The sequence below is a fragment of the Oncorhynchus nerka genome, linkage group LG24 (assembly GCF_034236695.1).
Source record: "Oncorhynchus nerka isolate Pitt River linkage group LG24, Oner_Uvic_2.0, whole genome shotgun sequence".
NCBI lineage: Eukaryota > Metazoa > Chordata > Actinopteri > Salmoniformes > Salmonidae > Oncorhynchus > Oncorhynchus nerka.
This window is the reverse complement of record NC_088419.1, coordinates 88,069,460-88,096,957: the sequence shown is the minus strand read 5'-3', so window position 1 is coordinate 88,096,957 and position 27,498 is coordinate 88,069,460. Positions and strand designations below refer to the sequence as shown.

The window sequence follows — 27,498 nt, the reverse complement described above, 5'->3', positions numbered from 1 at the left end:
TAACCCACTGTTCCCCGGTAGGCCGTCATTTTAAATAAGAATTTGTTCTTTTAACTGACTTGCCTGATTAAATGTAAAAAATTTGAAGATTTTTTTCTGGTAACTACCTTCAAATGAATCAATTATTAATAGGTTATAATTGTCTAATTACCATATGTTCATGTAAATACCTGGTACAGTCTTACAGACTTACCTTGACAGTCGATTGTCTTACTCCACTCTCCGTTCTTGCAAGTTGCTTTTCCTCTTGAGCCTGTGTTTGGGCTCCCTCATCAATCTACACACAATACCCCATAATTACAAAGCAAAAACTGTTTTTTAGACATGTTTGAAAATGTATTTAAAAAAGAAACATATGTATCACAATTACATTATTATTCAGACCCTTTACTCAGAACTTTGTAGAAGCGCCTCTGGCAGCGATTACAGCATCGAGTTTTCTTGGGTAGGACGCTACAAGCTTGGCACACCTGTATTTGGGGAGTTTCTCTCATTCTTCTTGTCGCTGCACAGCTATTTTCAGGTCTCTCTGTCTTTACTTCGATCCTGACTAGTTTCCCAGTCCCTGCCGCTGAAAAACATCCCCACAGCTTGATGCTGCTGTCCTATGCTTCACCGTAGGGATAGTGCCAGGTTTCCTCAAGATGTGACGCTTGGTATTCAGTCCAAAGAGTTCAATCTTGGTTTCATCAGACAACAGAATCTTGTTTCTCATGGTCTGAAAGTCCTTTAGGTGCCTTGTCCTTCTGGAAAGTTCTCCCATCTCCACAGATGAACTTTGGAGCTCTGTCAGACTGACCATCTGGTTCTTGGTCACCTCCCCGACCAAGGCCGTTCTCCCCCAATTACTCAGTTTAGCCGGGCGGCCAGCTCTAAGAAGAGTCTTGGTTTTTCCAAACTCCTCCCACTTAATAATGTGGAGGCTACTGTATTCTTGGGGAGCTTCAATGTTCGAGACATTTTTTGATACCCTTCCCCAGATCTGTGCCTCGACACAATCCTGTCTCAGATCTCTACGGACACACGTCTTGGTTTTTGCTCTGACATGCACTGTCAACAGTGGGACCTTATTTAGAAAGGTGTGTGCCTTTCCAAATCATGTACAATAAATGTAATTTACCACAGGTGGACTCCAATCAAGTTGTAGAAACATCTCAAGGATGATCAATGGAAAAATGATTTTGAGTCTCATATGTAAGTAAGGTATTTATGTTTTTAACAAATGTTCCCAAATTTCTAGAAATCTCTTATCACTTTGTCATTGTGCGGTATTGCGTGTAGATTTATTTATTTAAACCATTTTAGAATAAGGCTGTAACGTAACAAAATGTGGAAAAATGTAACGGGTATGAATACTTTCCGAATGCACTGTAGTTTTCGTAGTGAGTTATTTGCTCAGTTTTAGCAATTATTTTGTCTGCAAACAGGTTTCTTACAGGCATGAAACGTCAAGGGGGATGTTGCTCCAGGAGAGAGAGCAACATTCAATATGTAATTGAGGGAAAAGCTGTTTTTAAAACAATTATTTTAAAAGCGAGTGGAGTTCCAGCTTTCTGTGAGTTTAGCACATATTCTCAACATTAAATAATAAGGAAATGCTACCACTTTACAAACAGAGAATGTAATTGAGATGATGCACAAGTGGAACGGAGTGGAGCGTGCTGTTTGTAGTGAATATATACTCTATATAGGTCTACTAACGGACAGTTTTTGTTGGACATTACATTCACTGTTAGATCAATTACATTGCTATCTAGCAACAATATCAATAATATTACCCAGCTCTAGACAGATGGTATTCTACAGTTTTGTCTCATTCTCTGTATGGTAATAATAATGATACTAATGTATTTAATTTTGTAAAGTGTCTTCTTGCATCATACAACACAATTTGGACTTGAGCTTTCACACAAGTCAAAAATCTGTCTTACTTTTCCAAAAGACAAGTGGGTAATAAAGTTAATGTCAAGCCCTGAAATGTAGTAAACGCAATAAGCACTTCAATGTTTACAGTACTATAGTAATGCCATAGACATTAAACACACAAGAAGAAAGAGCATCCCCACCCCTGTTTTGGTTAAAAGCAGAGGGATGAAATGTTACCACTCTCAAATTCATAGCTATAGCTATAGATGCAAGGATAGACCATCCATGATATCAACATTATACTTTGAACCATCTATTGAGGCTATATAGTGTTTGTTTACATCCACTTTCTTTACAAACAAAGGAGTAAAACAATCTTATATTTTGGGTTATGATGAGGTGCGACAGTTGAACTGAGCTCATGAGTCATTTATAAGTTATGTTCTTCAAGAATCATTTGGTACATGTAATTCATTTAGAAGTCCAACAATGGGTGTAGCAACTGCAGATTGCCCCTTTAAACTGACCTTTGCCCTTGATGGTCTTTATCCCACTCTCCGTTCTTACAAGTTGCAAGACATCCATACTCCACTTGGTCCCCATTTTCATAACGTTCTCGATCAGGAATCGGCAGCATTCTCCTCCCTTCACCCTCAGGCTTACCACAATACTCTGCAGATGAAGCACAGCATGTTTGAACTATCAAAGTGCAACTAACTACATTGACCGAGACGGTCCCGCTTCAAATGACATTCAGTTTATTAAGGCCTCATGATGCGTTCATCAGCACTACATAAATGTGTTACAAATCATCTACAACAGTATGTCATGCTTTATAAATGGTTCATAAATGGGACATAACTGTGTGAAATAATCACCAATGTCCAATGTGACATAACCCACTATGTCAAATATGATAAAATAATCTCCCAGTGCATTACTCATTGGCTTAATCTACTAACCAATCATCTCCACAATAACTAAATAAGGGTTAGGCATAAGGTGAGCAGTGTGGTAAAGGTTAATATTAGGTTTAAACTGAAACTCGAAGAAGGGAAATTGTGGAACTGGGCGGAGTTTATGACTTTGTGGCTGTGTTAACTTTTTGCTGTCAAAGGACATGATAACAAATTCTTTATTCAGTAAGGTCATTCCCATACAATTCTATGGTCACTCCCACTAAGGCCAACTTTGAATGGTTGATATCCCAGGCTTATATGTGTGCAATAGCCTGTGGCGAGGTTTTTATCTGGTCAAACACAATTATTTCCAGAAGTTTATTAAGGGTTGGTAACAGGCTGATTGGTCAGCTATTTGAGCCAGTAAAGGGGGCTTTAATATTCTTGGGTAGCGGGATTACTTTAGCTTCCCTCCAGGCCTGAGGGCACACGCTCTCTAGTAGGCTTAAATTGAAGATGTGGCAATATCATCTGCTATTATCCTCAGTAATTTTACATCCAGATTGTCAGACCCTGTGGCTTGTCATTGTTGACAGACAAAAATAATTTTTTCACCTCTTCCACACTGACTTTACGAAATTCAAAAGTACAATTCTTGTACTTTTGGATGAATGTGTAGTGCCAGTGTTTGTTGCTGGTATGTCATTCCTAAGTTTGCTTTTCTTTGTCAATGAAAAGGTCATTAAAGTAGGTTTCAATATCAGTGTGCTTTGTGATGAATGAGCCATCTGATTCAATGAATGAAGGAGCCAAGTTGTTTTTTTTCCCAAAAATGTAATTTAAGGTGCTCCATAACACTTTACTATCATTCTTTATATATTCTTTATATCTTTGTTTCATTGTGTTTTTTTTTTTAGTTTAGTCACATGATCTCTGTTATGTTCTGTTAATTACTGATGTCCCCTTTAAGGATGGAGCACCCTTGGTCATGCGCAGTATTGTTCTATGTTATTCTGGGACTAACTAGTTTGAGTAAATGTGAAGCTCCAGTTCAATTGCTTGTATTCCGAGTCTTTCTTATTACATAAATAAGTACTAAGTGTTAAGACACTACAATGGCGACGAGGATGATTACCTGCAGTGTGCATCACGAATACAGATGGAGTTCGTAGGAAGAGAGGAAGATTTTGACCCTGTAGCACAACAGCTAGCAAGCAGTGAAAATGAGGGGAGAGCTGACGAGAACGAGGCGGCAGATCAAAGACCCGTGGAGCCGGAGGTAAAGAGAATGGCTAGCATCGGGAAAATAGATGTGTTTGATGACACGCAAGAAAACTGGGCAACTTACATTGAACGACTGGAACAGTACTTCATTGCAAACGACATTGCTGATAACAAAAGAGTACCAGCGTTGTTGAGTTTAATTGGCCCAAAAACATACAGTTTGCTAAGAGATCTGACTGCCCCTCTGAAGCCCTCAAATAAAACATTCACAGAGATTGTGGAGATATTGCAAAATCACCTAAACCACTCCTCATCGCGGAACGTTTTCGTTTCCACAAGAGAGATCAGAATGAGGGGGAGGGGGTTAGTACATATGTAGCAGTGTTGAAGAAACTGTCGGAACATTGCCAGTTGGGAGAGAACCTAAATGACACATTAAGGGATAGATTTGTTTGTGGACTGAAACATGAACACATTCAAAAACGTTTGCTCACAGAATCAGAGCTCACGTTTGCAAAGGCTGTTGAAATTGCTGTGGCTATGGAAATCGCGACTAAAGATGCATTTGAGTTGCAAAGTAAAAGAAGTACTGACCTGTCACAAATTTCCCTGCACAAGTTTTCACGCAGTCGACAGCGCCCCCGTGTGGCCGAAAAATGCAACAGGTGTGACAGAGATGGTCACAGAGCAGAGGATTGCCGTTTCAAAGACGACATTTGTCACAAATGCAGTAGAAGGGGGCACATTCAAAGAGCATGCAAAGCAAAATTCAGTCACAACAGGAAAACTGAGAAAATTAAAGGGTCTGTGAATGCACTAGCAGAGAACAGTGGCAGTGATTCAGATGAACGATTAATTGGTACAATGGAGTTAAACACAGTGACTTCTCCCAGCAGTAGCATAATATGGGTGACACCAGATATCGAAGGCAAACCCCTCAAAATGGAGCTGGACACAGGATCTGCAGTGTCTATAATTTCCACTACTGTCTACAATGAGCATTTTAAGGCTATCAAGCTGAAGAACACAAATGTGTTGCTGAAGACATACTCAGGAGAGAGATTGAGCCCAATGGGGGCGTTGCAAGTCAGAGTGCATTATGGGGGGCAAACACAGCAGTTACAGCTGTATGTGGTGCCTAGAACTGGCCCCCCATTATTTGGCAGGGAATGGCTTTCAAAAATAAAGCTGAATTGGTGTGATTTGAAAATGCTCCACACGTTCCAGTCCAAAGAGAAAGGCACAGACCAAACACTGGAACACTTGCGGAAGAAATACAACACAGTTTTCAGTGATCAGATGGGAACAGTAAAAGGCTTCACAGCAAAACTTGTACTAAGAGATGATGCAACCCCAAAATTCTGCAAAGCCAGATCTGTTCCATACTCCTTGAGACCAAAGGTGGAAGCGGAAATCGATCGCTTGCAGGATACAGGGATCCTGACGAAAGTGGACAGAAGCGAATGGGCCACACCCATAGTTCCTATTGTGAAGAAAGACGGGTCTGTTAGAATGTGTGGGGACTTCAAGGTAACTGTGAATCCAATGTTGCATGTGGACCAATACCCCCTACCACGTCTGGATGACATCTTTGCTGCACTAGCTGGTGGGAAACACTTCAGTAAAATCGATCTGAAACAGGCTTACCTGCAGCTACCGGTTGAAGAGAGTTCCAAACAGTACCTGACAATAAACACACACAAAGGTCTATACAGGTATAACCGCCTGGTTTTTGGCATTGCATCAGCCCCAGCCATTTGGCAACGAACTATTGACCAGATTTTGCAAGGAATCCCAGGAACCCAGTGTATCCTGGATGACATGATCATAACAGGACGCACCGACAAAGAGCACCTGGCTAACCTGGAAGAGGTCCTGAAAAGACTGAAAGAGTATGGTCATAAGGTGAATGCACCAATTTGTAAGTCGCTCTGGATAAGAGCGTCTGCTAAATGACTTAAATGTAAATGTCTACAGGCAAACTTAAAGAAGTGTGAGTTCTTCAAAGACAAGATTGTCTTCTGTGGATATGAGATTGACTGCAATGGATTGCACAAAACACAGGACAAAATCGAGGCAGTGGTACAGGCACCACGACCACAAAATATCACAGAAGTGAGATCTTTCACGGGACTGATCAATTACTACAGAAGATTCCTCCCAAACCTTTCAGCAGTACTCCAGCCTCTAAATCAGCTCCTGGAAAAGAATAGGACATGGCGGTGGACAGAGCAGTGTGAAAATGCATTTCTGGAGGCAAAACGGCTCATAACATCTGAACAGGTCCTGATGCATTACGACCCTGAAATGCCAGTGAAGTTGGCTTGTGATGCGTCCCCTTATGGATTAGGGGCAGTCCTTTCACACACACTGAAAGATGGGTCAGAGAGGCAAGTTGCATTCGCGTCACGAACATTGAATGATGCAGAGAAAAACTACTCACAAATCGATAAAGAAGCACTGGCACTAGTGTGGGGCGTCAAGAAATTCCACGCATACCTATATGGCAAGCGTTTCACACTGGTTACAGATCACCAGCCGTTGCTTTCCATTTTCAGTCCAAAGAAAGGCATTCCGGCAATGACAGCAGCCAGGTTACAGCGATATGCCCTGTTCCTTGCCAGTCATATGTATGACATTGAGTTTAAGCCGTCATCCCTCCACACAAATGCAGATGGATTATCCAGACTGCCGTGTACAAGAGAAAGACAAAGGAGGGTGGATGCAGTGGACATGTTCCATACCGCTCAGCTTGAGGCCCTACCAGTCACAAGCACAGTTATCAAACAGGAGACAAGGAAAGATGTGACCTTGTCAAAGTGTACACACCTACACCATGTCAGGATGGCCAGCTACTGGCAGAAAGGAGCTGACTCCGTATTTCCAGCAGAGAAACAAAATTACAACGTACCAAGGATGTTTGATGTGGGGAATGAGAGTCATGATACCCCAGAAATGCCAACATCTAGTCTTGCAGCAACTACATGAAGGTCATGTTGGAATTGTCAAAATGAAGCTGCTCGCAAGGAGCCACTTCTGGTGGCCAGGTCTGGACCAACAGATAGAAAATATGGCAAAGAACTGTAGTGGATGTTTGGAAACCCTTCACATGCCTGCTCCTGTCCCAGTCCACCCATGGGAATGGCCCGCAGAGCCATGGCAGAGAATTCATGTGGACTACGCTGGTCCCTTTGAAAAGCACATGTTTCTGGTTATAGTTGATGCCCATTCCAAATGGCCAGAGGTGTTTTGCACTGACTCCTCCACCTCAGCTCAGACGATAGAGTGTCTCAGAAAAACGTTTGCACGCTTCGGTTTTCCACTGCAGCTGGTAAGTGACAACGCGCAAGCTTTTGTAAGTGACGAGTTTACAAGATTCATGTCAGTAAATGGAATCAAACACTCAACCTCAGCTCCGTACCACCCTGCCACCAATGGGCTGGCAGAACGCTTTGTGCAAACCCTAAAGCAAGGACTCCGTGCAGCAAAACGAGACGAAGGGACTTTGCAAACAAAACTGGCCAAGTTCCTGGCCTCCTACCGAAACACCCCACATGCCACGACAAATGAAAGCCCAGCCGCACTGATGTTCGGGAGGCCTCTCCGCACACAGCTGGACATCATGAAGCCAAACAGGCGTAATGAAGTGCTGAACAAACAAGCCAAGATGCTCTCCGGTGGCCGGGAGCGCCATCTCCAAACAGGACAGGAAGTGATGGTGCGAGACTACAGAAGAGGAGGGAAATGGACAAGAGGACCGTACACACACAAACGGGACCCAGAACTTACCAGGTTCAAGTGAGCCCAGACATAATGTGGCGGCGTCACATTAACCAAATGCATTCCACGGAAAACAGCACAACAAGAGAGAGAGAACAGGCACAGAGAGCTCCTGAGAGTGACACACAGGGAACTGTAGAGGACGGTGGGGCAGTAGAGAGACCCCAGGCTGAAAGAAGGGAACGTGTTGATGAAGGTGCTGCTATAGCAGACGCTATAATGGAACAAGCACACACTGAGGATGTTCAGGAGCCTCCAGACAATCCGAGGCGCTACCCAGAACGAAGGCACCGTCCACCAGACAGACTAGACTTATAAACAAACAAACAAAAACAAACTGTTCAAGTTCAAATTAAAAGATGCAAAATAACTACAAGAAGTTCTGGGAAATGTTTCAGTTGTGGTTTGGTAAAAGTAACTCTGATTGTATAAGAGAAGGAATGTTATGTTCTGTTAATTACTGATGTCCCCTTTAAGGATGGAGCACCCTTGGTCATGCGCAGTATTGTTCTATGTTATTCTGGGACTAACTAGTTTGAGTAAATGTGAAGCTCCAGTTCAATTGCTTGTATTCGAGTCTTTCTTATTACATAAATAAGTACTAAGTGTTAAGACACTACAATCTCTTAATTTGCAGTACGTTTGCCAATCGGTTGTGCAGCCAGACTTATTTGCCAAACCTTTTGCCTCATCCCTCTCAAACATACATTTTTTAAAAATTCCTCATCAATCCAAGGGGATGTAACCGTTTTTACAGTCATTTTCATAATGGATGCATGCTTATTACTAACTGGAATAAGTAGTTACATAAATGCATCAAGTGCAGCGAGGTGCCGGCTAGCGGAGTGGAACACTTAAAAAATAAAGGAGAGCCGCACACTCTATGAGATCAGATGCAAAAATATTTATGTCCAACGTTTTGACAGACAAGCTGTCTTCATCAGGGTATGACAGACAAGCTGTCTTCATCAGGGTATATGTCCAACGTCAGGGTATGATGAAGACAGTTGGACATAAATATTTTTGCATCTGAGATCCTCGATTGTGCGGCTCTCCTTTATTTTTAAATGCTCCTCATTACACAACACAGACCAGCAAATATTCTTTACATCATCAACATATGAATCACTACAAAACTTGTTTTATGACCTTTTATACGCTATATTAGGCCCAGCGTTTGGAACTTTGGCTATCCTAGATATGTGTCACGCCCTGGTCTTACTATTCTGTGTTCTCTTTATTATTTTGGTTAGGCCAGGGTGTGACATGGGTGATTTATGTGGTTTGTTTTGTCTAGGGGGTTGTAGTTTATGGGATTGTGTTTAGTTAAGTAGTCTAGGAAAGTCTATGGTTGCCTAGAGTGGTTCTCAATCAGAGGAAGGTGTTTATCGTTGTCTCTGATTGGGAACCATATTTAGGCAGCCATATTCTTTGAGTATTTCGTGGGTGATTGTTCCTGTCTCTGTGTTTTGCACCAGTTAGGACTGTTTTCGTTGTTTTCACGTTTCTTGTTTTGTATAAGTATATTGCTCATATTTTCATCTTTCATTAAAGATGTATAAAGATAACCACGCTGTATTTTGGTCCACCTCTCTTTCACCAGAAGAAAACCGTAACAGAATCACCCACCACAACAGGACCAAACGGCGTGGTGACAGGCAGCGGTAGCAGGAGCTGTGCAAAGAGGAATGGACATGGGAGGACCAATTGGACGGTAAAGGACCCTGGGCACAGCCAGGAGAATATCGCCGTCCCAAAGAAGAGCTGGAGGCAGCGAAAGCGGAGAGGCGCTGGTATGAGGAGAAAGCACGGCGGCGCGGATGGAAGCCCGAGAGTCAGCCTCAAACATTTCTTGGGGGGCGGCACAGGGAGAGTGTGGCAGAGTCAGGAGTCAGACCTGAGCCAACTTCCCCTGTTTATCGTAAGGAGCCAAGGAGGAAACCAGAACCAGAGCCGGTGTTGGAGGTGAGCGAAGCAGATACTGTGAATAAATTAATGGGGAAATTGGAGGAGAGAGTTATGAGGGAGTTGCTGTGTTGGTGCATGAGGCACGGAATTCGCCCGACGGAGCGTGTCGGGATTTGATGGCACCTGGGTCAGCTCTCCATACTCGTCCTGAGGTGCGTGCTAGTCGGCTGGTGAAGATTGTGCCAGCCTCACGCACCAGGCCTCCTGTGCACCTCCCTAGCCTTGCACGTCCTGTGCCAGCTCAGCGCTACAGTGCGCCTAGCAGTGCTAACCGTGGCGGGCGTGGTACTGGTCAGAAGCCGTGTTATGCGGTGGAACGCACGGTGTCCCCAGTACGCGTGCTTAGCCCGGTACGCTACATCTCAGCTCCTCACATCTGCCGGGCTAGGGTGAAGATCCAGCCAGGGCGGTTGGTGCCAGCCCTGCTCTCAAGATCTCCAGTACGCCTTCACGGTCCGGTCCATCCAGTGCCAACTCCACACACCAGCCCTCCGGTGGCAGCTCCCCGCACCAGGCTTCCTGTGCGTGTCCTTGGCCCAGTACCACTAGTGCCAGCACCACGCACCAGGCCTACAGTGCGCCTCGCCTGTCCAGCGCTGCCGGAGCCTCCCTCCTCTCCAGCGCTGCCGGAGTCTCCCGCCTGACCAGCGCCGCCGGAGTCTCCCGCCTCTCCAGCGCCGCCTGAGGCTCCCGCCTGTCAAGCGCCGCCGGAGTATCCCGCCTGTCATGAGCCGCCAGAGTGTCCCGCCTGTCATGAGCCGCCAGAGTGTCCCGTCTGTCATGAGCCGCCAGAGTCTCCCGCCTGTCATGAGCCGCAAGAGTCTCCCACCTGTAATGAGCCGCCAGAGTCTCCCGCCTGCATGAGCCGCCAGATTCTCCCGCCTGTCATGAGACGCCAGAGTCTCCCGCCTGTCATGAGCCGCCAGAGTCTCCCCCCCAGTGCGCCTCGCCTGTCCAGCGCTGCAAGAGCCTCCCTCCTGTCCAGCGCCGCCGGAGTCTCCCGCCTGTCCAGCGCCGCCGGAGTCTCCCACCTATCAAGCGCCGCCGGAGTCTACCGCCTGTCCAGCGCCGCCAGAGTCTCCCGCCTGTCATGAGCGGCCAGATTCTCCCGCATGTCATGAGCCGCCAGATTCTCCCGCCTGTCATGAGCCGCCGGAGGCTCCCGCCTCTCCAGCGCCGCCGGAGTCTCCCGCCTGTCCAGCGCCGCCGGAGTCTCCCCCCTGTCCAGCCTCGCTGGAGTCTCCCGCCTGTCCAGCGCCGCCGGAGTCTCCCGCCTGTCATGAGCCACCAGAGTCTCCCGCCTGTCATGAGCCGCCAGAGTCTCCCGCCTGTTTAGCGCCACCGGAGTCTCCCGCCTGTCCAGTCTCCCGCCTGTCCGGCGCTGCCGGAGTTTCCCGCCTGTCATGAGCCGCCAGAGTCTCCCGCCTGTCATGAGCCGCCAGAGTCACACGCCTGTCATGAGCCGCCAGAGTCACCCGCCTGTCATGAACCGCCTCAGTCTCCCGCCTGTCATGAGCCGCCGGAGTCTCCCGCCTGTCATGAGCCGCCAGAGTCTCCCGCCTGTCATGAACCGCCAGAGTCTCCCGCCTGTCATGAGCCACCAGAGTCTCCCGCCTGTCATGAGCCGCCAGAGTCTCCCGCCTGTCATGAGCCGCCTCAGTCTCCCGCCTGTCATTAGCCGCCGGAGTCTTTCGCCTGTCCAGCGACGTCGGAGTCTCCCGCCTTTCATGAGCCGCCAGAGTCTCCCGCCTGTCATTAGCCGCCGGAGTCTCCCGCCTGTCCAGCGCCACCGGAGTCTCCCGCATGTCCAGCGCCGCCGGAGTCTCCCGCCTGTCCAGCGCCGCCGGTGTCTCCCGCCTGTCATGAGCTGCCAGAGTCTCCCGCCTGTCATGAGCTGCCAGAGTCTCCCGCGTGTCATTAGCCACCAGAGTCTCCCGCCTGTCATGAGCCGCCAGATTCTCCCGCCTGTCATGAGCCGCCTCAGTCTCCCGCCTGTCAAATCAAATCAAATCAAATTTATTTATATAGAACTTCGTACATCAGCTGATATCTCAAAGTGCTGTACAGAAACCCAGCCTAAAACCCCAAACAGCAAACAATGCAGGTGTAAAAGCACGGTGGCTAGGAAAAACTCCCTAGAAAGGCCAAAACCTAGGAAGAAACCTAGAGAGGAACCAGGCTATGTGGGGTGGCCAGTCCTCTTCTGGCTGTGCCGGGTAGAGATTATAACAGAACATGACCAAGATGTTCAAATGTTCATAAATGACCAGCATGGTCGAATAATAATAAGGCAGAACAGTTGAAACTGGAGCAGCAGCACAGTCAGGTGGACTGGGGACAGCAAGGAGTCATCATGTCAGGTAGTCCTGGGGCACGGTCCTAGGGCTCAGGTCTGGAGCAGCAGCATGGCCAGGTGGACTGGGGACAGCAAGGAGTCATCATGTCAGGTAGTCCTGGGACATGGTCCTAGGGCCCAGGCCAGTTGAAACTGGAGCAGCAGCATGGCCAGGTGGACTGGGGACAGCAAGGAGTCATCATGTCAGGTAGTCCTGGGGCATGGTCCTAGGGCTCAGGTCCTCCGAGAGAGAGAAAGAAAGAGAGAAGGAGAGAATTAGAGAACGCACACTTAGATTCACACAGGACACCGAATAGGACAGGAGAAGTACTCCAGATATAACAAACTGACCCTAGCCCCCGACACATAAACTAATGCAGCATAAATACTGGAGGCTGAGACAGGAGGGGTCAGGAGACACTGTGGCCCCATCCGAGGACACCCCGGACAGGGCCAAACAGGAAGGATATAACCCACCCACTTTGCCAAAGCACAGCCCCCACACCACTAGAGGGATATCTTCAACCACCAACTTACCATCCTGAGACAAGGCCGAGTATAGCCCACAAAGATCTCCGCCACGGCACAACCCAAGGGGGGGGCGCCAACCCAGACAGGCCGACCACAACAGTGAATCAACCCACCCAGGTGACGCACCCCCCCCCCAGGGACGGCATGAGAGAGCCCCAGTAAGCCAGTGACTCAGCCCCCGTAACAGGGTAGAGGCAGAGAATCCCAGTGGAAAGAGGGGAATCGGCCAGGCAGAGACAGCAAGGGCGGTTCGTTGCTCCAGAGCCTTTCCGTTCACCTTCCCACTCCTGGGCCAGACTACACTCAATCATATGACCCACTGAAGAGATGAGTCTTCAGTAAAGACTTAAAGGTTGAGACCGAGTTTGCGTCTCTGACATGGGTAGGCAGACCGTTCCATAAAAATGGAGCTCTATAGGAGAAAGCCATGCCTCCAGCTGTTTGCTTAGAAATTCTAGGGACAATTAGGAGGCCTGCGTCTTGTGACCGTAGCGTACGTGTAGGTATGTACGGCAGGACCAAATCAGAGAGATAGGTAGGAGCAAGCCCATGTAATGCTTTGTAGGTTAGCAGTAAAACCTTGAAATCAGCCCTTGCTTTTAGCGCCGCCGGAGTCTCCCGCCTGTCCAGCGCCGCCGGAGTCTCCCGCCTGTCCAGCGCCGCCGGAGTCTCCCACCTATCAAGCGCCGCCGGAGTCTCCCGCCTGTCATGAGCGGCCAGATTCTCCCGCATGTCATGAGCCGCCAGAGTCTCCCGCCTGTCATGAGCCGCCAGAGTCTCCCGCCTGTCATGAACCGCCAGATTCTCCCGCATGTCATGAGCCGCCAGAGTCTCCCGCCTGTCATGAGCCGCCAGATTCTCCCGCCTGTCATGAGCTGCCTCAGTCTCCCGCCTGTCCAGCGCCGCCGGAGTCTCCCGCCTGTCATGAGCGGCCAGATTCTCCCGCATGTCATGAGCCGCCAGAGTCTCCCGCCTGTCATGAGCCGCCAGAGTCTCCCGCCTGTCATGAGCCGCCAGAGTCTCCCGCCTGTCATGAGCCGCCAGAGTCTCCCGCCTGTCATGAGCCGCCTCAGTCTCCCGCCTGTCATGAGCCGCCGGAGGCTCCCGCCTGTCCAGCACCGCCGGAGTCTCCCGCCTGTCCAGCGCCGACGGAGTCTCCCCCCTGTCCAGCCTCGCCGGAGTCTCCCGCCTGTCCAGCGCCGCCGGAGTCTCCCGCCTGTCATGAGCCACCAGAGTCTCCCGCCTGTCATGAGCCGCCAGAGTCTCCCGCCTGTTTAGCGCCGCCGGAGTCTCCCGCCTGTCCAGCGCCGCCGGAGTCACCCGCCTGTCATGAGCCGCCTCAGTCTCCCGCCTGTCATGTGCCGCCGGAGTCTCCCGCCTGTCATGAGCCACCGGAGACTCCCGCCTGTCCAGCGCCGCCGGAGTCTCCCGCCTGTCATGAGCCGCCAGAGTCTCCCGCCTGTCATGAGCCGCCAGAGTCTCCCTCCTTTCATGAGCCGCCAGAGTCTCCCGCCTGTCATGAACCGCCAGAGTCTCCCGCCTGTCATTAGCCGCCAGAGTCTCCCGCCTGTCATGAGCCGCCAGAGTCTCCCGCCTGTCATGAGCCGCCTCAGTCTCCCGCCTGTCCAGCGCCGCCGGAGTCTCCCGCCTGTCATGAGCCGCCTCAGTCTCCCGCCTGTCCAGCGCCGCCGGAGTCTCCCGCCTGTCATGAGCCACCGGAGTCTCCCGCCTGTTCAGCGCCGCCGGAGTCTCCCGCCTGTCCAGCGCCGCGAGTCTCCCACCTGTCATGAGCCACCGGAGTCTCCCGCCTGTCCAGCGCCGCCGGAGTCTCCCGCCTGTCCAGCGCCGCCGGAGTCTCCCTCCTGTCCTTCGCCGCCGGAGTCTCCCGCCTGTCATGAGCCGCCAGAGTCTCCCGCCTGTCATGAGCCGCCAGAGTCTACCGCCTGTCATGACCCGCCAGAGTCTCCCACCTGTCATGAGCCACCGGAGTCTCCCGCCTGTCCAGCGCCGCCGAGTCTCCCGCCGCTCCCGCCTGTCCAGCGCCTGTCATTAGCGCCAGTCTCCCGCCTGTCCAGCGCCTGCCGGAGTCTCCCGCCTGTCCAGCGCCGCCGGGTCTCCCGCCTGTCAGTCTCCCCCTGTCCAGCGCCGCCGGAGTCTCCCGCCTGTCTGTCTCCCGCCTGTTCAGCGCCGCCGGAGTCTCCCGCCTGTCCAGCGCCGCCGGAGTCTCCCGCCTGTCATGAGCCGCCAGAGTCTCCCTGCCTGTCATGAGCCGCCTCCCGCCTGTCAAAGTCTCCCGACCGTCATGAGCCGCCAGAGTCTCCCGCCTGTCATGAGCCGCCAGAGTCTCCCGCCTGTCTCCCCCCGTCCAGCGCCAGCGCCGCCGGAGTCTCCCGCCTGTCATGAGCCGCCAGAGTCTCCCGCCTGTCATGAGCCGCCAGAGTCTCCCGCCTGTCATGAGCCGCCAGAGTCTCCCGCCTGTCATGAGCCGCCAGAGTCTCCCGCCTGTCATGAGCCGCCAGAGTCTCCCGCCTGTCATGAGCCGCCTCAGTCTCCCGCCTGTCATGAGCCGCCGGAGGCTCCCGCCTGTCCAGCGCCGCCAGAGTCTCCCGCCTGTCCAGCGCCGCCAGAGTCTCCCGCCTGTCCAGTGCCGCCGGAGTCTCCCCCCTGTCCAGCCCCGCCGGAGTCTCCCGCCTGTCCAGCGCCGCCGGAGTCTCCCGCCTGTCATGAGCCGCCAGAGTCTCCCGCCTGTCATGAGCCGCCAGAGTCTCCCGCCTGTCATGAGCCGCCAGAGTCTCCCGCCTGCCATGAACCGCCGGAGTCTCCTGCCTGTCATGAGCCGCCGGAGTCTCCCACCTGTCATGAGCCGCCTCAGTCTCCCGCCTGTCATGAGCCGCCGGAGTCTCCCGCCTGTCCAGCGCCGTCGGAGTCTCCCGCCTGTCATGAGCCGCCAGAGTCTCCCGCCTGTCATGAGCCGCCGGAGTCTCCCGCCTGCCATGAACCGCCGGAGTCTCCTGCCTGTCATGAGCCGAGTCTCCTGCCTGTCATGAGCCGCCTCAGTCTCCCGCCTGTCATGAGCCGCCTCAGTCTCCCGCCTGTCATGAGCCGCCGGAGTCTCCCGCCTGTCATGAGCCGCCAGAGTCTCCCGCCTGTCATGAGCCGCCAGAGTCTCCCGCCTGTCATGAGCCGCCAGAGTCTCCCGCCTGTCATGAGCCGCCAGAGTCTCCCGCCTGTCATGAGCCGCCAGAGTCTCCCGCCTGTCATGAGCCGCCAGAGTCTCCCGCCTGTCATGAGCCGCCAGAGTCTCCCGCCTGTCATGAGCCGCCAGAGTCTCCCGCCTGTCATGAGCCGCCAGAGTCTCCCGCCTGTCATGAGCCACCAGAGTCTCCCGCCTGTCATGAGCCGCCAGAGTCTCCCGCCTGTCATGAGCCTCCCGCCTGTCAGAGTCTCCCGCCTGTCATGAGACGCCGAAGTCTCCCCCTGTCCAGCGCCGCCGGAGTCTCCCGCCTGTCATGAGCCGCCAGAGTCTCCCGCCTGTCATGAGCCGCCAGAGTCTCCCGCCTGTCATGAGCCGCCAGAGTCTCCCGCCTGTCATGAGCCGCCGGAGTCTCCCGCCTGTCCAGCGCCGTCGGAGTCTCCCGCCTGTCATGAGCCGCCAGAGTCTCCCGCCTGTCATGAGCCGCCAGAGTCTCCCGCCTGTCATGAGCCGCCAGAGTCTCCCGCTTGTCATTAGCCGCCAGAGTCTCCCGCCTGTCATGAGCCACCGGAGACTCCCGCCTGTCCAGCGCCGCCGGAGTCTCCCGCCTGTCCAGCGCCGCCGGAGTCTCCCGCCTGTCATGAGCCGCCAGAGTCTCCCGCCTGTCATGAGCCGCCAGAGTCTCTCTCCTTTCATGAGCCGCCAGAGTCTCCCGCCTGTCATGAACCGCCAGAGTCTCCCGCCTGTCATTAGCCGCCAGAGTCTCCCGCCTGTCATGAGCCGCCAGAGTCTCCCGCCTGTCATGAGCCGCCTCAGTCTCCCGCCTGTCCAGCGCCGCCGGAGTCTCCCGCCTGTCATGAGCCGCCTCAGTCTCCCGCCTGTCCAGCGCCGCCGGAGTCTCCCGCCTGTCATGAGCCACCGGAGTCTCCCGCCTGTTCAGCGCCGCCGGAGTCTCCCGCCTGTCCAGCGCCGCCGGAGTCTCCCACCTGTCATGAGCCACCGGAGTCTCCCGCCTGTCCAGCGCCGCCGGAGTCTCCCGCCTGTCCAGCGCCGCCGGAGTCTCCCTCCTGTCCATCGCCGCCGAGTCTCCCGCCTGTCATGAGCCGCCAGAGTCTCCCGCCTGTCATGAGCCGCCAGAGTCTCCCGCCTGTCATGACCCGCCAGAGTCTCCCACCTGTCATGAGCCACCGGAGTCTCCCGCCTGTCCAGCGCCGCCGGAGTCTCCCGCCTGTCCAGCGCCGCCGGAGTCTCCCGCCTGTCCAGCGCCGCCGGAGTCTCCCGCCTGTCCAGCGCCGCCGGAGTCTCCCCCCTGTCCAGCGCCGCCGGAGTCTCCCGCCTGTCCAGCGCCGCCGGAGTCTCCCGCCTGTCCAGCGCCGCCGGAGTCTCCCGCCTGTCATGAGCCGCCAGAGTCTCCCGCCTGTCATGAGCCGCCAAAGTCTCCCGACCGTCATGAGCCGCCAGAGTCTCCCGCCTGTCATGAGCCGCCGAAGTCTCCCCCCTGTCCAGCGCCGCCGGAGTCTCCCGCCTGTCATGAGCCGCCAGAGTCTCCCGCCTGTCATGAGCCGCCAGAGTCTCCCGCCTGTCATGAGCCGCCAGAGTCTCCCGCCTGTCATGAGCCGCCAGAGTCTCCCGCCTGTCATGAGCCGCCAGAGTCTCCCGCCTGTCATGAGCCGCCAGAGTCTCCCGCCTGTCATGAGCCGCCAGAGTCTCCCGCCTGTCATGAGCCGCCAGAGTCTCCCGCCTGTCATGAGCCGCCAGAGTCTCCCGCCTGTCATGAGCCGCCAGAGTCTCCCGCCTGTCATGAGCCGCCAGAGTCTCCCGCCTGTCATGAGCCGCCAGAGTCTCCCGCCTGTCATGAGCCGCCTCAGTCTCCCGCCTGTCCAGCGCCGCCGGAGTCTCCCGCCTGTCATGAGCCGCCTCAGTCTCCCGCCTGTCCAGCGCCGCCGGAGTCTCCCGCCTGTCATGAGCCACCGGAGTCTCCCGCCTGTTCAGCGCCGCCGGAGTCTCCCGCCTGTCCAGCGCCGCCGGAGTCTCCCACCTGTCATGAGCCACCGGAGTCTCCCGCCTGTCCAGCGCCGCCGGAGTCTCCCGCCTGTCCAGCGCCGCCGGAGTCTCCCTCCTGTCCATCGCCGCCGGAGTCTCCCGCCTGTCATGAGCCGCCAGAGTCTCCCGCCTGTCATGAGCCGCCAGAGTCTCCCGCCTGTCATGACCCGCCAGAGTCTCCCACCTGTCATGAGCCACCGGAGTCTCCCGCCTGTCCAGCGCCGCCGGAGTCTCCCGCCTGTCCAGCGCCGCCGGAGTCTCCCGCCTGTCCAGCGCCGCCGGAGTCTCCCGCCTGTCCAGCGCCGCCGGAGTCTCCCCCCTGTCCAGCGCCGCCGGAGTCTCCCGCCTGTCCAGCGCCGCCGGAGTCTCCCGCCTGTCCAGCGCCGCCGGAGTCTCCCGCCTGTCATGAGCCGCCAGAGTCTCCCGCCTGTCATGAGCCGCCAAAGTCTCCCGACCGTCATGAGCCGCCAGAGTCTCCCGCCTGTCATGAGCCGCCGAAGTCTCCCCCCTGTCCAGCGCTGCCGGAGTCTCCCGCCTGTCATGAGCCGCCAGAGTCTCCCGCCTGTCATGAGCCGCCAGAGTCTCCCGCCTGTCATGAGCCGCCAGAGTCTCCCGCCTGTCATGAGCCGCCAGAGTCTCCCGCCTGTCATGAGCCGCCAGAGTCTCCCGCCTGTCATGAGCCGCCAGAGTCTCCCGCCTGTCATGAGCCGCCAGAGTCTCCCGCCTGTCATGAGCCGCCAGAGTCTCCCGCCTGTCATGAGCCGCCAGAGTCTCCCGCCTGTCATGAGCCGCCAGAGTCTCCCGCCTGTCATGAGCCGCCAGAGTCTCCCGCCTGTCATGAGACGCCGAAGTCTCCCCCCTGTCCAGCGCCGCCGGAGTCTCCCGCCTGTCATGAGCCGCCAGAGTCTCCCGCCTGTCATGAGCCGCCAGAGTCTCCCGCCTGTCATGAGCCGCCAGAGTCTCCCGCTTGTCATTAGCCGCCAGAGTCTCCCGCCTGTCATGAGCCGCCAGAGTCTCCCGCCTGTCATGAGCCGCCAGAGTCTCCCGCCTGTCATGAGCCGCCAGAGTCTCCCCTCTGTCATGAGCCGCCAGAGTCTCCCGCCTGTCATGAGCCGCCAGAGTCTCCCGCCTGTCATGAGCCGCCAGAGTCTCCCGCCTGTCATGAGCCGCCAGAGTCTCCCGCCTGTCATGAGCCGCCAGAGTCTCCCGCCTGTCATGAGCCGCCAGAGTCTCCCCTCTGTCATGAGCCGCCAGAGTCTCCCGCCTGTCATGAGCCGCCAGAGTCTCCCGCCTGTCATGAGCCGCCAGAGTCTCCCGCCTGTCATGAGCCGCCAGAGTCTCCCGCCTGTCATGAGCCGCCAGAGTCTCCCGCCTGTCATGAGCCGCCGAAGTCTCCCCCCTGTCCAGCGCCGCCGGAGTCTCCCGCCTGTCATGAGCCGCCAGAGTCTCCCGCCTGTCATGAGCCGCCAGAGTCTCCCGCCTGTCATGAGCCGCCAGAGTCTCCCGCCTGTCATGAGCCGCCAGAGTCTCCCGCCTGTCATGAGCCGCCGGAGTCTCCCGCCTGTCCAGCGCCGTCGGAGTCTCCCGCCTGTCATGAGCCGCCAGAGTCTCCCGCCTGTCATGAGCCGCCAGAGTCTCCCGCCTGTCATGAGCCGCCAGAGTCTCCCGCTTGTCATTAGCCGCCAGAGTCTCCCGCCTGTCATGAGCCGCCAGAGTCTCCCGCCTGTCATGAGCCGCCAGAGTCTCCCCTCTGTCATGAGCCGCCAGAGTCTCCCGCCTGTCATGAGCCGCCAGAGTCTCCCGCCTGTCATGAGCCGCCAGAGTCTCCCGCCTGTCATGAGCCGCCAGAGTCTCCCGCCTGTCATGAGCCGCCAGAGTCTCCCGCCTGTCATGAGCCGCCGAAGTCTCCCCCCTGTCCAGCGCCGCCGGAGTCTCCCGCCTGTCATGAGCCGCCAGAGTCTCCCGCCTGTCATGAGCCGCCAGAGTCTCCCGCCTGTCATGAGCCGCCAGAGTCTCCCGCCTGTCATGAGCCGCCAGAGTCTCCCGCCTGTCATGAGCCGCCAGAGTCTCCCGCCTGCCATGAACCGCCGGAGTCTCCTGCCTGTCATGAGCCGCCGGAGTCTCCCGCCTGTCATGAGCCGCCTCAGTCTCCCGCCTGTCATGAGCCGCCGGAGTCTCCCGCCTGTCCAGCGCCGTCGGAGTCTCCCACCTGTCATGAGCCGCCAGAGTCTCCCGCCTGTCATGAGCCGCCAGAGTCTCCCGCATGTCATGAGCCGCCAGAGTCTCCCGCCTGTCATGAGCCGCCAGAGTCTCCCGCCTGTCATGAGCCGCCAGAGTCTCCCGCTTGTCATTAGCCGCCAGAGTCTCCCGCCTGTCATGAGCCGCCAGAGTCTCCCGCCTGTCATGAGCCGCCAGAGTCTCCCGCCTGTCATGAGCCGCCAGAGTCTCCCGCCTGTCATGAGCCGCCAGAGTCTCCCGCCTGTCATGAGCCGCCAGAGTCTCCCGCCTGTCATGAGCCGCCGGAGTCTCCCGCCTGTCATGAGCCGCCGGAGTCTCCCGCCTGTCATGAGCCGCCAGAGTCTCCCGCCTGTCATGAGCCGCCAGAGTCTCCCGCCTGTCATGAGCCGCCAGAGTCTCCCGCCTGTCATGAGCCGCCAGAGTCTCCCGCCTGCCATGAACCGCCAGAGTCTCCTGCCTGTCATGAGCCGCCGGAGTCTCCCGCCTGTCATGAGCCGCCTCAGTCTCCCGCCTGTCATGAGCCGCCGGAGTCTCCCGCCTGTCATGAGCCGCCAGAGTCTCCCGCCTGTCATGAGCCGCCTCAGTCTCCCGCCTGTCATTAGCCGCCAGAGTCTCCCGCCTGTCATGAGCCGCCAGAGTCTCCCGCTTGTCATTAGCCGCCAGAGTCTCCCGCCTGTCATGAGCCGCCAGAGTCTCCCGCCTGTCATGAGCCGCCAGAGTCTCCCGCCTGTCATGAGCCGCCAGAGTCTTCCGCCTGTCATGAGCCGCCAGAGTCTCCCGCCTGCCATGAACCGCCGGAGTCTCCTGCCTGTCATGAGCCGCCTCAGTCTCCCGCCTGTCATGACCCGCCTCAGTCTCCCGCCTGTCATGAGCCGCCGGAGTCTCCCGCCTGTCATGAGCCGCCTCAGTCTCCCGCCTGTCATGAGCCGCCGGAGTCTCCCGCCTGTCCAGCGCCGTCGGAGTCTCCCACCTGTCATGAGCCGCCAGAGTCTCCCGCCTGTCATGAGCCGCCAGAGTCTCCCGCCTGTCATGAGCCGCCAGAGTCTCCCGCCTGTCATGAGCCGCCAGAGTCTCCCGCCTGTCATGAGCCGCCTCAGTCTCCCGCCTGTCATGAGCCGCCGGAGTCTCCCGCCTGTCCAGCGCCGTCGGAGTCTCCCACCTGTCATGAGCCGCCAGAGTCTCCCGCCTGTCATGAGCCGCCAGAGTCTCCCGCATGTCATGAGCCGCCAGAGTCTCCCGCCTGTCATGAGCCGCCAGAGTCTCCCGCCTGTCATGAGCCGCCAGAGTCTCCCGCTTGTCATTAGCCGCCAGAGTCTCCCGCCTGTCATGAGCCGCCAGAGTCTCCCGCCTGTCATGAGCCGCCAGAGTCTCCCGCCTGTCATGAGCCGCCAGAGTCTCCCGCCTGTCATGAGCCGCCAGAGTCTCCCGCCTGTCATGAGCCGCCAGAGTCTCCCGCCTGTCATGAGCCGGAGTCTCCCGCCTGTCATGAGCCGCCAGAGTCTCCCGCCTGTCATGAGCCGCCAGAGTCTCCCGCCTGTCATGAGCCGCCGGAGTCTCCCGCCTGTCATGAGCCGCCAGAGTCTCCCGCCTGTCATGAGCCGCCGGAGTCTCCCGCCTGTCATGAGCCGCCTCAGTCTCCCGCCTGTCCAGCGCCGTCGGAGTCTCCCACCTGTCATGAGCCGCCAGAGTCTCCCGCCTGTCATGAGCCGCCAGAGTCTCCCGCATGTCATGAGCCGCCAGAGTCTCCCGCCTGTCATGAGCCGCCAGAGTCTCCCGCCTGTCATGAGCCGCCAGAGTCTCCCGCTTGTCATTAGCCGCCAGAGTCTCCCGCCTGTCATGAGCCGCCAGAGTCTCCCGCCTGTCATGAGCCGCCAGAGTCTCCCGCCTGTCATGAGCCGCCGGAGTCTCCCGCCTGTCATGAGCCGCCAGAGTCTCCCGCCTGTCATGAGCCGCCAGAGTCTCCCGCCTGTCATGAGCCGCCAGAGTCTCCCGCCTGTCATGAGCCGCCAGAGTCTCCCGCCTGTCATGAGCCGCCAGAGTCTCCCGCCTGCCATGAACCGCCGGAGTCTCCCGCCTGTCATGAGCCGCCGGAGTCTCCCGCCTGTCATGAGCCGCCTCAGTCTCCCGCCTGTCATGAGCCGCCGGAGTCTCCCGCCTGTCATGAGCCGCCAGAGTCTCCCGCCTGTCATGAGCCGCCTCAGTCTCCCGCCTGTCATTAGCCGCCAGAGTCTCCCGCCTGTCATGAGCCGCCAGAGTCTCCCGCTTGTCATTAGCCGCCAGAGTCTCCCGCCTGTCATGAGCCGCCAGAGTCTCCCGCCTGTCATGAGCCGCCAGAGTCTCCCGCCTGTCATGAGCCGCCAGAGTCTCCCGCCTGTCATGAGCCGCCAGAGTCTCCCGCCTGCCATGAACCGCCGGAGTCTCCTGCCTGTCATGAGCCGCCGGAGTCTCCCGCCTGTCATGACCCGCCTCAGTCTCCCGCCTGTCATGAGCCGCCGGAGTCTCCCGCCTGTCCAGCGCCGTCGGAGTCTCCCGCCTGTCATGAGCCGCCAGAGTCTCCCGCCTGTCATGAGCCGCCAGAGTCTCCCGCCTGTCATGAGCCGCCAGAGTCTCCCGCCTGCCATGAACCGCCGGAGTCTCCTGCCTGTCATGAGCCGCCGGAGTCTCCCGCCTGTCATGAGCCGCCTCAGTCTCCCGCCTGTCATGAGCCGCCGGAGTCTCCCGCCTGTCATTAGCCGCCAGAGTCTTCCGCCTGTCATGAGCCGCCAGAGTCTCCCGCTTGTCATTAGCTGCCAGAGTCTCCCGCCTGTCATGAGCCGCCAGAGTCTCCCGCCTGTCATGAGCCGCCAGAGTCTCCAGCCTGTCATGAGCCGCCAGAGTCTCCCGCCTGTCATGAGCCGCCAGAGTCTCCCGCCTCTCATGAGCCGCCAGAGTCTCCCGCCTCTCATGAGCCGCCAGAGTCTCCCGTCAGCATGGAGCAGCCAGAGCCGCCAGTCAGCATGGATCTGCCAGAGCCGTCAACCTGCCTGAGCTTCCTCTCAGTCCCGAGCTTCCTCTCAGTATTGAGCTACCCCTCAGTCTTGAGCTACCCCTCAGTCCCGAGCTACCCCTCAGTCCCGAGCTACCTCAGTCCCGAGCTGTCCCTCAGTCCGGAGCTGCCCCTCAGTCCCGAGCTACCCCTCAGTCCCGAGCTACCTCAGTCCTGAGCTACCCCTCAGTCCTGAGCTACCCCTCAGTCCCGAGCTACCTCAGTCCTGAGCTGCCCCTCAGTCCAGAGGGGCCCTTTGTTGAGATTAGTAGGCCAAGGTCGACGACGAGGGTCGCCAATCTAAGGACGCTAAGGAGGTGGACAAAGACTATGATGGAGTGGGGTCCACGTCCAGCGCCAGAGCCGCCACCGTGGACAGATGCCCACCCAGACCCTCCCCTCTGGGTTTAGGTGTGCGGCCGGGAGTCCGCACCTTTGGGGGAGGGGGTACTGTCACGCCCTGGTCTTAGTATTCTGTGTTCTCTTTATTATTTTGGTTAGGCCAGGGTGTGACATGGGTGATTTATGTGGTTTGTTTTGTCTAGGGTTTTTGTAGTTTATGGGATTGTGTTTAGTATAGTAGTCTAGGAAAGTCTATCGTTGCCTAGAGTGGTTCTCAATCAGAGGCAGGGGTTTATCGTTATCTCTGATTGGGAACCATATTTAGGCAGCCATATTCTTTGAGTATTTCGTGGGTGAATGTTCCTGTCTCTGTGTTTTGCACCAGTTAGGACTGTTTTTGTTTTTTTCACATTTCTTGTTTTGTATAAGTATATTGTTCACATTTTCATCTTTCATTAAAGATGTATAAAGATAACCACGCTGCATTTTGGTCCTCCTCTCTTTCACCTGAGGAAAACCATAACAATTTGACTATTATAATGTGATCACTGCATCCTATGGATTAGGATACTGCTTTAAAGTATATATTTACACCGTTAGTAAAGATGTGATCAATACATGTTGATGTAACTACCCTGGCAGGTTGACTGGCAACCTAATCCAGATTGCAGGCACTGGTTACAGTTTGAAGTTTTTTCCTGAGTGGGCAGCTTGATGATAGCCAGTCAATATTTAAATCACCCAGGAAATATACTTCTCTGTTGATATCACGTACATTATCATCTTCGCTCGCTTGTAACCGCTAGAAGCCACTAAAAACCGCTAGAAAGAGCTAGAAACCACTAAAAACTGATGCAAACCGCTAGGAACCACACCAAAGACCACACTTGCCATTTTGGCACTGAGTTGGATTTTGGAGGGGATTTTTTTTGCAGAGCTTTTATTAATACTTTAATTAGTGGACCAACTGGCAAGTGTCTTCACTGACATTTTCAACCTCTCCCTGACCGAGTCTGTAATACCTACATGTTTCAAGCAGGCCGCCATACTTCCTGTGCCCAAGGAAGCGAATGTAACCTGCCTAAATAATTACCGCCCCGTAGCACTCGGTAGCCATGAAGTGCTTTGAAAGGCTGGTGATGGATCACATCAACAGCATCCTCCCGGATACCCTAGACCCACTCCAATTTGCATACCACTCCAACAGATCCACAGATGATGCAATCTCAATCGCACTCCACACTGCCCTTTCAAACCTGGACAAAAGGAATACCTATGTGAGAATGCTATTCATTGACCACAGCTCAGCGTTCAACACCATAGTGCCCTCGAAGCTCATCACTAAGCTAAGGACACAGGGAGTAAACACCTCCCTCTGCAACTGGTTGTAAGGGTAGGCAACAACACGTCTGCCACGATGATCCTCAACACTGGGGACGCTCAGGGGTGTGTACTTAGTCCCCTCCTGTACTTCCTGTTCACCCTCAACTACGTGAACAAACATGACTTCAGCACCATTATTAAGTTTGCTGACAACACAACAGTTGTAGGCCTGATCACCTACAACTATGAGACAGCCTATAGGGAGGAGGTCAGAGATCTGGCATCAAAGACTCCAGTCACCCAAGTCATAGACTGTTTCTCTGCTATTGCATGGTAAGCGGGTACCAGAGCGCCAAGTCCAGGACCAAAAGGCTCCTTAACAGCTTCTACCCCCAAGGCATAAGACTGCTGAACAATTAATCAAATGGCTACCGGACTATTTACATTGGATGGCAACAACAACTGCCCGAGTTACACCAGGAACGCACAATCCCTCCATCAGTGCTCAGACTATCCGCAATAGGCTGAAAGAGGAAGGCCTGAGGGCTTGTAGGCCTGTTGTAAGGCAGGTCCTCACCAGACATCACCGGCAAATGTTACTTTTGATTTTGACTCCCCTTTGTTCACGGACACATTATTCCATTTTTGTTTGTCACATCTGTGGAATTTGTTCAGTTTATGTCTCAGTTGTTGAATCTTGTTATGTTCATACAAATATTTACACGTTAAGTTTGCTGAAAATAAACGCAGTGGACAGTGAGAGGACGTTTCTTTTTTTGCTGAGTTTATATTCCTGAAGTCCTGTCAAAAACATAAAAAGTGAATATGGAATTGAAGACAGAAATTGTCGTCACTTTCCCTGCGTATCAGAAGAGTAATGTGCTGTTTCCCTATGATGATGTACAATAGTAGCTAAACGTAGCAAAGTAAACACATCAGTTACGTTTGCTCACTTTGTATAGTCTAGTCAGTGTCTTACAGAGCAATTGGTGGATACTAACACAATGTGGGCACTACAAGCATGTGAGAAAGTGAAGGAAAACACATCCTTACCAGTCTGAGCTGATGAAGCATCCACATTCACCCATACCACCAGACACAGCAGAGTCAGAGATGATTTCATGTTGATCAAATGGTAGATGCAGTAAAAATGGAAGGAGTAGAAGATAAATATAGAGTGTCTATCCCAAAGTTAATGTTTGTCTACAGAGTTCCAGCCCCCAGGGAGCACTGAAGAGAACCACTGTCCAGAGGGACTGACCCAAATACTAGAATTTAATCAAACCTACGTTGCGGGGAGGGGAAACACTGAGGAAAATGCTCAATGTAGGAACTGCATTGGTTCAGTCTATTCATTAATTGAGCAAATCAAAACCAATTTAAAAGTGCAAATCATTTGGTCAGCCATATAGAGACAATTCTAATCTGAAGAGCATAGATTTAGAGATAGAAAGACATTTAGACAGGTAGCAAATACTTTGAATGTTGATTGTAATGATGATAAGCTCCATTTGTAAGGTCATTGATGAATCACCAAATATGCTGAACAAATGTGTACTGACATAAACCTCACATAAACCTGTCTGTTTACTATCTATTGACATAGCTATGTTTGTTCCAGCAAGACAACCTTTTCCCGTCAAGCCGTATTATCCAGGGGCAAAAGGGCCAAAATGGATTTAAAGTTAATGTTTTATTGACTTCTACACCTTGAGAGCATGCCAGGGTTTACCTCACATTAACCTACCAACTAAACAAAACACACAATGTTACATTTAACTTTTTCTTGCATATGAGAATTGAAGGTCAATATTCCTGCCTCAATGTGTAGAATGCAAAGAACACATATATGACACTCAGTAACGATGATGCAGTTGAAATACTTGGCATGGACCACAAGGACATTTTACTAGATATTGTCTGGCTGCTTTGATATTGTAAAAAATATACGTCATGTTTCTTTATAGTGAACTTTGATCATGTCATCCCCAGCACCACTAACTTCCCACTGAGCACACACTGGTTGAATCAACGTGTTTTTTAGAATCAGAGGCACTTTATTTAATGTTGGACAATCATGAAGCTGAAAATAATTTAAGAAAACTATTGACAGGGGTTATTCGTTGACATGTTTGTCCAACAAGCCAGTGGCCATCTCTTCCCGTCAGCTGAAGCCACTATTGGCAATGAGGCAATTTCATGACCCCATGTATAAACTGCTGACAAAAATCAACACTTCCTGGGCTAAGTCTACTATGACCAGTACACTTAAAAGTGATATAGTCCACATGTGTGACAGAGTGTTTAGTTTGATCTTTCTGAGGATGCATGAATTGGATTTTCTGTGTGTTCATCAGCTGATCGTCCACAGTGTAGGGTTCTGAAACGAGAAGATGGTACATGAATCAGTGTGTGAATATGTCCTGAAGATCAGGTGGCATTACAATTGGCTACAGTAGCAAGTCAATGTGCTGTGGTACAGGTTAGTCGATGTCATTAGTACATGTAGGCAGGGGTAAAGTGACTGCATAGATAATAACAGCAAGTAGCAGCAGTGTAAAGACAAAGGGGTAGGGGAATGGGGGGCTGTCAATGTAAATAGTCCGGGTGGCCATTTTATTAATTGTTCAGCCGTCTTATGGCTTAGGGGTAGAAGCTGTTAAGGAGCCTTTTAGACCTAGACTTGGCGATCCAGTACTGCTTGCCGGCTTGAGAGGATAGTATATGACTT

The 27,498-nt window shown here is 54.2% G+C and overlaps 1 long non-coding RNA gene across 2 annotated transcripts; it reads right to left on the bottom strand.

Annotated features, from left to right (window-relative positions):
* Positions 1 to 194: 194 nt before the first annotated feature.
* LOC115127687 (uncharacterized) lies at positions 195 to 26,765 on the bottom strand. Of its 2 annotated transcripts, XR_010460957.1 has the most exons (3): positions 25,821 to 26,247; positions 2,394 to 2,538; positions 195 to 277 (listed from the first exon to the last, which is right to left on the bottom strand). It is a non-coding gene; the product is annotated as an uncharacterized LOC115127687 (long non-coding RNA). The 2 variants fall into 2 exon arrangements; XR_010460956.1 differs by having other exon boundaries at positions 266 to 2,538; positions 25,821 to 26,765.
* Positions 26,766 to 27,498: the final 733 nt, after the last annotated feature.